At 46.3% G+C, this 12,004-nt stretch overlaps 1 protein-coding gene across 2 annotated transcripts in view; it reads right to left on the reverse strand.

Annotated features, from left to right (window-relative positions):
• Positions 1 to 12,004, reverse strand: part of UBA1 (ubiquitin like modifier activating enzyme 1) — a 76,881-nt gene that overhangs the window by 38,943 nt on the left and 25,934 nt on the right. The window contains exon 1 of one of the 2 annotated variants that reach the window (XM_048488531.1): positions 9,222 to 9,365. The exons of the other annotated variant lie outside the window; for it this stretch is intronic. The gene's annotated coding sequence lies outside the window, so the exon portion shown is untranslated. Of the gene's footprint in view, positions 1 to 9,221; positions 9,366 to 12,004 lie in introns of those variants that run through there. 2 annotated transcript variants of the gene reach the window in all.

Consider the following 12,004-nt stretch of genomic DNA (forward strand, 5'->3'; position numbering starts at 1 on the left):
GGAGCATCACCCGGAAGGTGGTTCTTCCAGTGCGATCGAGGAACCATTAAGTGATTCCTCAGCGATTGCCTCTAGCATGCCACTCTCTGCGTAGGGGCTAGTGATTCCTACGATCTGCGACGCTTTAAACTGCGAGGAGCTCAGTGAGGATGTTATAGCTTAAAAGGGCCTGATTACTTTCTGACAACCCGCCGAACAATGCCATCCTCCCCTCGGTATCTATTGAAATGGGCCGGGGAGCAATGTCACGAGAATATGTCGGCATCGCTCTTCCGTCAGAGTTTCCTTTCTTTGCAGATGTCGTGAAGTAATACGGCTATGCAGCTCTGCGAAGTTTCTAAAACCCGGCCAGCCATTACGATGGCAGCTTTGACATTGGAGGTGCAGGCTGGCCAGTGAAGGCCCGAGGAGCAAGGGAGACAGCGCGCTGGAGCCGGCGGAGAAGAATTTGGAAATGGAAGCTGAGGAGGAGCAAGGGGCAGAAGGAGGACAGGGGAAAAGCGTCCAATTTAGTGGATAGAAGAGAAAATTCGGGGCTGAAATTGAAGGTGAGAAAGATCGAAGGAGGGAGGCCTACAGCAAGGGTTTAGCCATGGGTCTGCACAGGCTGATGCATGCGACATAACATTGTCTCCGCGTCAGTAGCAGTGACATCGGTCGCTACGAGGCTCTGTCCAGCGTAAAAGTCGCCCGATGTTTTCCCAGTCCTTAAGATTCCAATGTCCCCCCCTCTGGGTTACCATGGACACTGAGCTTCCAATCTCTCTCAACCAATTTGGCGCAGCTCCCGCTTCTCTGGCCGTGGGGACTCCTGTCGCATTTCGCTAAGCTTTCAGTTAGGTCATTAACGTGCTTGTCATAAGCCCTGCTTTTGTAAACTCCCATACTCACCGGGTGTTCCGTCGGGGCCGAGAGGGTGTCCTAGGGCCGGCGATGTCTTCTGGATCGCGCCCGATCCAGAGGGACAAGCTGATACCAAAGCGGTGGTCTTCCTGGATCGCTACCGATCCAGCCGGACTTCGGTATCGACCCCTTCCCCGAAGCGTTGGTGAGAGCAGGGTGGAGGTTCGAGGATTCCCGGTTCGGCACCAACTTGTGAAGGTGCGACCCACGCGGTCGGGTCCGTAAGAACGTAAGAAACGAGGCGAAGGCGAGCGGAGACTGTATCTGGTGGGGAGATAAGCCAGCAGCGGGGAGCCCGGAGGTCCGTGTTCCCTAGCAAGTCTCCCAGCGTGCTGGTTCCTGGCACCTTTATTGTTATTCTATCGGGGTGTAGGAAGGAGGACCGGGGAGTTCCGAGAGCCGGGAGGCGGAGAGTCGGAAGATCATCATGTGATGCATGATCTCACCTGGCTACGTCGGAGGAAGGAGCGTAAAAGTCTGAACTAATCCTCACCTGGGGAGCAAGAGACCATTGTCCCTGCATAAGCCGATGACCCCAAACCCAGACAGTTCATGACCATTGACTCACTTGGGGGGGGATGTAAGAGGTGGGAGTGCGGTCTGACCAGAAAGGCATTAGGTCCGTTGGGCGATCCCAACGTTTCTACCGGTGCTAAAGCGTTGGGTCAGCAGTGCATTACTACAGTTAGGGTACCCCAAACTCTTTACATAAAAGGAAACATAAAGGAAAGCAAAATGAAGAGGAAACCCTCCAGTTTTGGCAAGGGAAGAAATGCTGAAACTAGTAAAAACTATGTAACTGGAGGAAGAATCTGATTTTACAGAAACTGCCTCTATAGACAAAGTTTGACCTGATCTACTGGCCAGTTTAAGAGGTCTACAGTCAGATTAACTCAAACTACCAGCAGTGTTATTTTACTGCTAAAATTATGAGCGTTCACCAATACACTGCAATATAAAGAGAGCAGGAAGGAACAGATTTGTTGACATAAAGGAGGGAACCTCAGCTTTCATACATTTGGGAGATTTAGCTACAGCAGAGAGAAATGTGTGTGTAAATGCCACGTGTGTGCACACATACCAAGTACTTTGGAAAAGGCTTCTTGCACTTGCCCTGAAGATAATGGTGACATATGGAAATAAAACAGGTCTGTTCTGTGCTGCTGAACTAGCATGGTATAGTAGTTAAAAGCAATGGACCCTCCACATGAATGGTTGACTCTCCCCTAGTGAATGGGATTTGTTTCTCTGCATGAAGCCTCCTGAGTAACCTTGGGCTAGTCACAGTTGTCTCATAACTATCACAGCCCCACCTCCCTCACAATGTGTCTGTTGGGGGGAGGGGAACAGAATGAGTTTATAAGCTGATTTGAGACTCCTTACAATTGAGAAAAGCTCAAAAATCCAGACTCTTCTTCTACATGCCTTTCCAATGCACAGACGAGAACTAGGCCCATATACCAGCAGTGGTGCCATGAATTTTGATGTGCCACCCAAACAATTCAGATGGGTGCAATAAATAGCTCTCACTACAAAAACCACTCAAGAGGTTTATGGTTCCTTATACTGTGTAACAGATGCTGAACGACATCTTCTTGGTGCAGTAAGTCGTCTCTGCTCGTTCCACAATCCTTTACACAGCTGAGGTAGAGTTTGTGGCAAGGACAGAGGGCATTTTCGTTAACTCATCAAGAGTTAATCTGTCCTTTGTGTGTGTGGGGAGGTGGGAGTGAGGAAAATTACAGCTGTCAGCTCTCTGGCTAATAAAAGCAGGTAAGCAGTGGGCTCAGCAACTTTTAGCGCAGCCATTGTTTAAGAAGGCGCATTTCCAATGAGAAAGGCAATGTGAAGTTTGGCTGGCTACATGCAATTGAATTAAAAGGCTACTAAACAACACGATCCTTTGGCTGAGAATACAAAAAAGGAGCATCCACTTCATCAGCAGCCTCCTCTGAAGTCTGAGGACATTTCCAGCTCAGCACCAAAAAGCTGGCAGAGGCAACTTGAAAGGAACAACAAACTGCCCAAACAGGCTGCAATAAGGCAGGGGTGTTATGAGGGCCAAACATGAAAAAAGTAGAACTTGGTCGGGCAGGGCTGGGATCAGGGGGTGCCTCAGCACTAGGGGAGGTGGTCAGTCGGTGCGGGCAGGCGGGGGGCTGTCTTAGCTTGACAGCCTATAGCACACTTGCCAGGTCAGATTGGTACAAGGGAGGGGTGGCTTGCTAGGCCAGATTGGCAACAGGAAGGGCAGATCTGGAGTGGGATGGAGGGGTGCCGAGGGTGGTGAGTCAGACAGGCCTTCTTAAGGGGCCAGATCCACCTCTGGAATAAGGGTCTTCCCATCCAGTTGTAAACACTCCGTGGTCTAATCCAGGGGTCTGCAACCTGCAGCTCTCCAGATGTTCATGAACTACAATTCCCATCAGCCCCTGCCAGAATGGCCAATTGGCCATGCTGGCAGGGCTGATAGTTAATTCAGGCTATCTACCTCAAACCTAGTCCAACGTATTCCCTTTTCAAAACTGCCATTCCTGAAAACCCAACCAGGAGTTCTTTGAAAATCAAAGGCGGTGGTGGATGATACCCAGCTTCTGTGCGAAGGAGTTGCTCACCATTACTGTCCTACCCTAGTCAAGCTGTACATGTGCCACATTCTAAGATACACCAGTGTGGATAAAAATCAAGGATTTTTTTTAAAATATAAAAGTCAGATTTTTAAAAAGTTAAGAAGAATTTTAACATTTAAATTGAATTTCTAAAGTAATGCTTTTTGAGGAAAAAAAATCTTATCAACAAAGATAGTTTTCTATTTAAGATGCATGATAGTCCAAAGATCATTCATCATGAAATACTGCTTAGTTTTTAAGTATGAGGCATGAACCTGTCTTTTCATTCATTGTTTGTATTTTTAAGCAACTGAATTCTATTGATCCAGTCACAATGCTGTGCTCTTCCAAAGGTTTCTCTAAGATTATTTGGGGTAATTTTTCTATCTATATTCTTTGTTTTAGAATGCTTTGCTTGAGTCCTAGTGCCTATTTAACAAAACTAGGCAGGCACTAGGACCCAAGCAGAGCATTCTAAAACAAAGATGGTCCAACATGTGGCGGATGAAGTTACAATTCTCCTCAGATCTTTCGATGGAAAAAGAGTATAGAAGATAGTATTACTGATGCTTGGTTTTGCAATTCTCAAAACTGAGAAAATGCATCTTCTTGCCTTTTCTTCACAGCAAAAGTGTTGTAAAATAAACAGAATTGAGAAAAAGACCTCAATCGTATAGTCCCTTTGCAAATCTATGTACACAGAATCAACATCTCACCTCTAAAGTTCTAATTTTCAACAGGTTCAATTAATTCAAAATTGTTTGGCATGGAATAGATTCACATGAAGTGTGAGGAGAGGATTAAGCAGTAAAAATTAAAGTGAAACTTTTCGTTGTGTGTATTCCAGCAAGTCTGAGATTTATCGTATTATTCTCTCCCTGGAGAAAAAACACATAACGACAGTAGGCAGTAAAAGGATGAAGAAATCCATGATTTAAATTTAGTCTTACTGATTAGTGATTTAAATTGCTGCATTAGCCTAATGGGAACCCAAGAAATTAGCCACTTCCACCCACAAATATTTGCAAAAGTTTAGCTTCTAGTTGGGTATCAGGGTTGACATGAGAAGTACTCCAGATTAAACTAAACAGACTATGCTGGCACTCAGATCAAGTTTCAGATACAGAGATGGTACACCTCCTCTTTCCTAACCTGCACTAGGTATTATGTTTATCAAATAAACCCTTCTCACAAAAAATGCGTCTCACATATGCAGTGGCGTAGGAGGTTAAGAGCTCGTGTTTCTAATCTGAAGGAACCGGGTTTGATTCTCCGCTCTGCTGCCTGAGCTGTGGAGGCTAATCTGGGGAATTCAGATTAGCCTGTGCACTCCCACACACGCCAGCTGGGTGACCTTGGGCTAGTCATAGCTTCTCAGAGCTCTCTCAGCCCCACCTACCTCACAGGGTGTTTGTTGTGAGGGGGGGAGGGCAAGGAGATTGTAAGCCCCTTTGAGTCTCCTACAGAAGAGAAAGGGGGGATATAAATCCAAACTCTTCTTCTTCTTCTATCTGATCTACTCTGTAGATGCTCAATTTGATAAAAATCACAAATCTATTTTGGGAAGACTGGCTAGGCACACCAGGTGGAATCTGCTCTTTTAGGAAGGCTGCAAACAAGAACTTTCCATATCATAATTGAGTCACACCCTGGCAAGTATTTCAGAAAGAAAGTCAATAAAAGAAAAAAACTCTCCATCTTACATGCGCAGGCAAATATTCCCCTGCTGCACTGTTAGACAGTGCCATCCACAGAAGTGTCAGTCCCTAGGGGTCCACCATGCTGAACGTTTCTGTGAATAAAATCAAGGCTTTGCAAGCTGAGGCACACAGCTCAGTGCCAGACAATGACTGGTCAGACTGCCAACCACTGTGATAGAAAAAGCCGAAAGTCAGGGCTAGAGATTGAAGTATGAAATACAGAGGGAAGTCTACCAGAAATATGTCTTGCCTGAAATTCTGGAACAAAGTTAGTCAGGATTACTGTTCTTTTTACAAGGGACAAACCAAGATTAACCTCTCGTTAGGATTAGGTTATAATCCAGGTACCTGCTATTTAAATGACAGAAAAGACAAGCTAAGAAGTTCATTTCCTGGTCTTGCAACGTTACAGGGCTGCAAAACACATTGGGCTTGGGGCCCTACAGCAGAGAAGAAGAGTTTGGGTTTACATCCTGCTTTTCTCTACCTTTAAGGGGTCTCAAGGCTGCTTACAAACTCCCTTCCCTCCTTTCCCTACAATGGACACCTTGTGAGGTAGGTGCAGCTGAGAGATTCTGAATGATCTGTGACCGACTCAAGGTCACTCAGCAGGGTTCATGTGTAGGAGCAGGAAACAAATCTGGTTCACCAGATTTGCGTCCACAGTTCTTACCATGCTGCTTCTCAATTATGGGGTTTTCCAGGAACATTTAAATAGAACTTTCTGAGTCAAATGGAAATAAGTAATTTAAATATTTTAAATTGTGTTAGCAAAATTTAAATTATGTTTGCAAAAAGTGCCTCATGTTACACCACCTTAAGATGACTGATCTGCAGTGCAACAGCCCTGAAAGCTATAGATAAACGTCCTGCATTTACACACACAGAGGTAAAAACATTTTCCATGGAGAAATATAGCCCTGGAAAATTCCCAGCTTAGAAAATTTTCTGCCCCGGATCACTGGCACTTAACAACTTCAACAGCACAAAAAGGATGCTTAGATAAAGAACAAAACTCCACAAGCATTTTAAAATGCTCTGGCTGAACTATCTCAAGGAGTCCATTAACACAAAATAGATGCTTCGTTCAGACCATCAGATTACTGCACTGGAGCAGGAGAGAGACAGACAGCATTACTGTACATACGATGCCCAATATGTACTGATACTAAGAGTACTTTTTGTATTTCTGATATAATATTAAGTGACTACACATCAAAGACAGGCATAGCAAGATAGGAATGACACTACCTCAGCAGGAACAATTCCTGCAATTCTATTGTTCCCCTTTGACAAAACCTATCAGTTAAGTTGCAATAATGCTAGCAACTTCATTCAGACAACAGGATCAAAGCCACAAACTACGTAGCACATGTGTTTGTACTAACATTCTCATGAATCCAATGCTAAACTTTACAAGAACTTTATAAGCACACGCAGTGTGGGATTTCATGTAAAAGTAATTTACAGAATCCAAGAGTTCTGTGTATGTCAATGATGGCGAACCTTTTCGAGACTGAGTGCCCAAATTGCAACCCAGTACCCACTTATTTATCACAAAGTGCCAACGCGGCAATTTGAATATTGAGGTTTTAGTTTAGAAACATTGAAATAGAAATATTGAGGTTTTAGTTTAGAAACGCGTTACTCAGGATTAAGCTTGGTGAAGCAACAGTGCAACTCTTCAAATGGGTGAATCACAACCCTAGGAGGGTTTACTCAGAAGCAAGCCCCATTGCCAGCAACCGAGCTTACTCCCAGGTAAACGATCATGCACAGGCCAGCCTAGATGTCTGTGTGTGTGTGTGTGGGGGGGGGGATGATTTTCCATCCTTCCACATGACGGACTCTGTTTGTACGTGCCCACAGAAAGGGCTCTGAGTGCCACCTCTGGCACCCGTGCCATAGGTTCGCCACCGCTGGTGTATGTCCACTCTTCCTGCACCAGGAAGTTCTGGTTCCTATCACCGGTGACACACCTAAATCATAACACTGATCACCAAGATAAAGAACAAATGAGAATCAGTCTCCAACCCCAAGAGGGATGGGAGAATCCTGAGATGAAACTAGTTAGCACAGATACAATTCTACCCGTTCTCCAGTCCTCTTACTCTAAATTGGTCCAAGAGCCAAGCATGAAGCTATACCCAGAGGCAATCTTAAGGCTAACCAGACAAACTGATTCAAAATGATAAATTAGAGAGACAGATCGGTTACTACCCAAATTCAACTACACAGACAATACTAGGTTTTGATAATCCTTAAATATTGGACCCTCGAACCACACCCAGCCAGTGGCTATCATCCTGCATGCATTCCAAGAAGAGGCTGCCAAATATGCTTACACTAAGTAAGGCATACTTCTACTAGCTTCTCGCCCATGGCAAACCACAGTTCCTTCTGGGCAGACGTCTGCCCAACTCGCATGCAAGTTTCTTCAAGATTCAGCAAATATATGTAGCTTGATAAGCTTGTTCTTGTATTTAAGGGTTCATGATTGAATTCATCTATCTTTTCAAGTAATCCTGCGAAGGAGAGCCCGACTCTGGTGGAAAGCTTTCAGCAACTCAGCACAATCCTTCTGATTTTTATCAAAAATTCTTCCAATATTTCCCTGAGGATGAACTCCCACAGTAACTTCCTTTCAGGAGAAATTCTACATACTTCTCATACTAATTGAAGCCTGTTGCTTAAAGGGTGAACCAGATCTAATCTATTTTCTCGAAGCAAACAAGGGACTAACAACTCTGGATTCTTCTTGCCCCACTCTTTCCAAAATAAAAGCAGCTACCACAAACACTGTATAGGGAATAGGCGTTTCCAAAACTGTAACATACGACCAGCCACAGACTTTGTACGAATTTCTGATCTGAAGGAAACAAAAACAGTTACACAGGTCCCAGTTTTTGTACAAGACTTAAGCAAGAGAAGTTGCTCATCAGGTTTTAGGAAACCTGTATGCTTTTTACACAGGAAATGCTTAGGAAAACCCTTTCAATCTCACAGCCTACCTCAACCAAGAACTCTAAAAGTCTGCAATATGAATTCAATGCATCAATAGTCAACAAAAGCGTCCTTCAGGCATGGATTAAACAGCTGCACCTCCCAGACTCCCAGCTCAAAACCACCCTTTGAGGAAATATAAACTACCACCAAAAAGTCCTGCCAGTCTTTTCTTTACCTCTCAAACTTTGTAACTCCATTATTGTTGTATTGCCATCAGTTGACTTACAGCAACTCCATAGCATAGGCAAGAGACTTTCAGAAGGGGTTTGCCATTAACTGCCTGAGGTCTCTCATCCAAATACCATCCAGGATAGGAATACTCCCATCCAAATACAAGCCACAGCTGACCTTGTTGAGTTTCTAAGGGCTGGCTAGCCTGGGCTTCCCAGGTCGGGGCAAATCTACAATAGGGTTTATCTTCTTTTCTTTTAAGAACCATCCCCACTATCTATCAGACCCTTCCCCCAATATGTCCACCCAACAGCATGACTGTCCCTCTCCCCATACTACCTGCCTCAAGTGGAACAAAAAAAAATAAATCCCAACTCCCTCACCCCTGCGAATGGGTTTTTTTTAAATCCTATCTTCTTTCTTTCTGGAAGGGGGGGGGCACAGCGCCTTACGACAGCAGACTTTCACCTGAGGAAACTGGCTGGGGTGAGGGGAATGAAAAAGGAAGCCCTGAGGGACGGAGAAAGAAACGCCACAGTCCCGGGTGGGGAGAGCTACTGACCCCAGAACAGAAAGAGAAGGGGGGGTGCGGCAAAGGAGAAAAATATGGGGGGGGGGGTTCCAGAAGGGTCTTCCGGCCTCCCCCCGCCGGGCCGCTGAGCAGACAAAGAGGCCGAGGAGGGGCGGCGGAAAGCCTAGGCCTTCAGGGGCGGGGGGAGCAATAGGAAAAGGGGGGGTCTGCTTGTTGCTATAGAGACCGGCCCTCTCGTTGAGGACTTCCTGTTGCTATGCTATGGGAACGAGGGTCGGGAAAGGTGCTCCGAACGGTTACCAATGAGGCTGTGTCAGGCCCCACCGCGGCCGCCGCTCCTGCCGAGTCACCGCTCCGCCCGCCCGCCGCTGCTTCCACCGCCGTCCCGCACTGACACAAGATGGCGGCGGCCGGGCCCGGAACAAAAACCTTCTCGACGCCGCCGAGCTCCGCCCTTCGGCCCACTACAGCTCCGCCCCGCCGCCAGCCCGACCCCATTGGCCTCCAGCCGCGCCCGTCACAGAACGTAGGACCGGATAGGCTGAGACAGTTGAAGAGAAGAAAAAAAAGAACGAATAGGCCGCGCCCACTGACCCGAGGACCTGCCCTCCAGTGTAAAGAGGGAGACCCAAGGGATGGGGAAGCCACACCCCCGGGACAGGTTTCTGCAAGAGGACGGGGTCTCTAGTTTCGAGGCCACGCCCCCCGGAGTTTCAGGCGGAGGCGGAATGAATGACAGGCGTCCCAGAAGAGGAAACAGGTGTGTGAGTTTACGTGGATTTAGCGGCCTTCGTTTAGTCAGGGAAAACAAACCGATTTCCGACCGGGTTTATGCATAAAATTACAGGGCTCATCTTTGTCTTTAATATTCGCAAACGAGAAGAAACACGTGGCTCAGAGTGTACCAGCACACTGGGTGCAAAAAGCAGCAACTCCTAAAATTCCCTCTTCTACTCCACTACTACAGGTGGAGGAGCACAGTTGTCCTTTACCTCTGCTCATCTTATTATTCCCAAAGTGCAAACCTCCATGAGGCCGTTGATTACTTGAAAGAGTCCCATGAAGCCCTGTTGCAGTGCAACCCTTTTGGCAGTGGCAAGAATTCAGTCTGGGGATAGTACAGTTTATAGCTCTGTCTTCTAATTCAGTCTGCTACAGGATCTCCAGCGAATGTAAGCTCCTTTCCCACTTCATTATTTGCTCTGTAAAGTGCTCCATGCAGTTTACTACCCTAGGTCATGATCAAAAGTTGGCAGGGATTTGTGTATTTATAATATAGGTTCTGGCTTCCAACAGCTCATGCAAAAAAGACGTGTCACTCTTGAACACGTCACCCCACCGTGCATTGCTTTTGCCTCCACAGAATAATGCAGCTGCTTGTCAGGAATACACAGAGCTGGGATGGGACACCAGGGGAAAGTCAGGCACTTGAAAAGGAGTACCTGAACCTTGCTTTCACTATAGAGCTCTTACTAGCCCTGCACAGCATTAGCGTTTTGCAATTTCTAATCCAGTTCAAGTAGAAATAGGTCTAAATCCCTTTGTCAGGGAATCAAGTTCCAAACAGGAGATGTTAGCGGGGAAGGTCCTAAATCATTAGGGGTTGGTCAACTCAAAGAACTACCTCCTCCCATACGCTTCAGCCCACTAGTTCAGCTTCTTTCCCCACGCCCTGTTATCTGTGCTTCTACCTGCAGGTGAACAAGGTGGGGTCCAGAAACAGGGCTTTTTCAGCGGTGGCACTGGTTATGTGGGTTTTCTGGGGAAATCTGCATTTGAAAAAGTTTCTGATGCAAGTTTAAGTTATTTTAAATAATGCCAGCAAAATTTAAGTAAGGTTGGCAAAGCAAATCCATCATGTGCAAGCACTGTATTGATTTGCAGCACAACAGCCCTGACATGCTATAGGCCAATGATGGCAAACCTTTTCGAGACCGAGTGCCCAAATTGCAACCCAAAACCCACTTATTTATCACAAAGTGCCAACACAGCAATTTAACCTGAATACTGAGGTTTTAGTTTAGAAAAAATGGCTCTGAGGCGTGTGTTACTCAGGAGCAAGCTTGGTTGTAGTCGGTGGCTTTGCTTTGAAGCAACCGTGAAACTCTGCCAACGGGTGAATCACGACCCTAGCAGGGTTTACTCAGAAGCAAGCCCCATTGCCAGCAACCGAGCTTACTCCCTGGTAAAGGATTGCGCTTTAGTTCTTCGCATGAAAATCAGTGGGGTTTAACAGCGCTTAACAGGGTTACCTACACTGCTTCCCCAAAACTAGGTCTGAGGTTTAATGCTAATAATCGAGCCCACTGGCCCAGGCCAGCCTAGATGTGGGGGGGGGGGGGCACTCTGTTTGCACGTGCCCACAAAGAGGGCTCTGAGTGCCACCTCTGGCACCCGTGCCATAGGTTCGCCATCACTGCTATAGGCAAACAGACTATATTTACATATGTGGGGCGGAAAAACTTTCCATGGTAATAAGTCTGCCTTAAAGCAACTCAATAGGGTTTTCAAGGCAAGAGACTTAACAGAGGTGGTTTGCCACTGCCTTTCACTACATACCAACCATGGGTATTCTTGGTGGTCTCTCATTCGAGTACTAACTCCACCCACCCTGCTTAGCTTCTGAGATTTGAAGAGCTCAGACTTGCCTGGCTCATCCAGGTTAAGACGAAGGTAAAATATAGCACCAGAAAATTACCTGCTTTGGAAAATGTTCTAACTCATATCACTGGGTGGCACCTTGCTTTTGGGATTCCCTCCACCTCTTCGAGGCTTACCTGGTGCCTACCTTACTTTCCATACGTGAGAACATAATAAAAGCCATGATAGATCAGAACAGAGGTCTATCTACTGTAGCATCCTGTCTCGCACAGTGGCCAACCCTGGAGGGCAAATGAACAGGGCGTAGAAGCTGAGGCCTTCCCCTAATGCTGTCACCTAGGCCCCTTCCGCACATGCAGAATAATGCACTTTCAATGCACTTTACAGCTGGATTTTACTGTGTGGAATAGCAAAATCCACTTGCAAACAATTGTGAAAGTGGATTGAAGCTGCATTATTCTGCATGTGCGGAAGGGACCCTG

The sequence above is a fragment of the Sphaerodactylus townsendi genome, linkage group LG03 (genome assembly GCF_021028975.2).
Source record: "Sphaerodactylus townsendi isolate TG3544 linkage group LG03, MPM_Stown_v2.3, whole genome shotgun sequence".
NCBI classification, from domain to species: domain Eukaryota; kingdom Metazoa; phylum Chordata; class Lepidosauria; order Squamata; family Sphaerodactylidae; genus Sphaerodactylus; species Sphaerodactylus townsendi.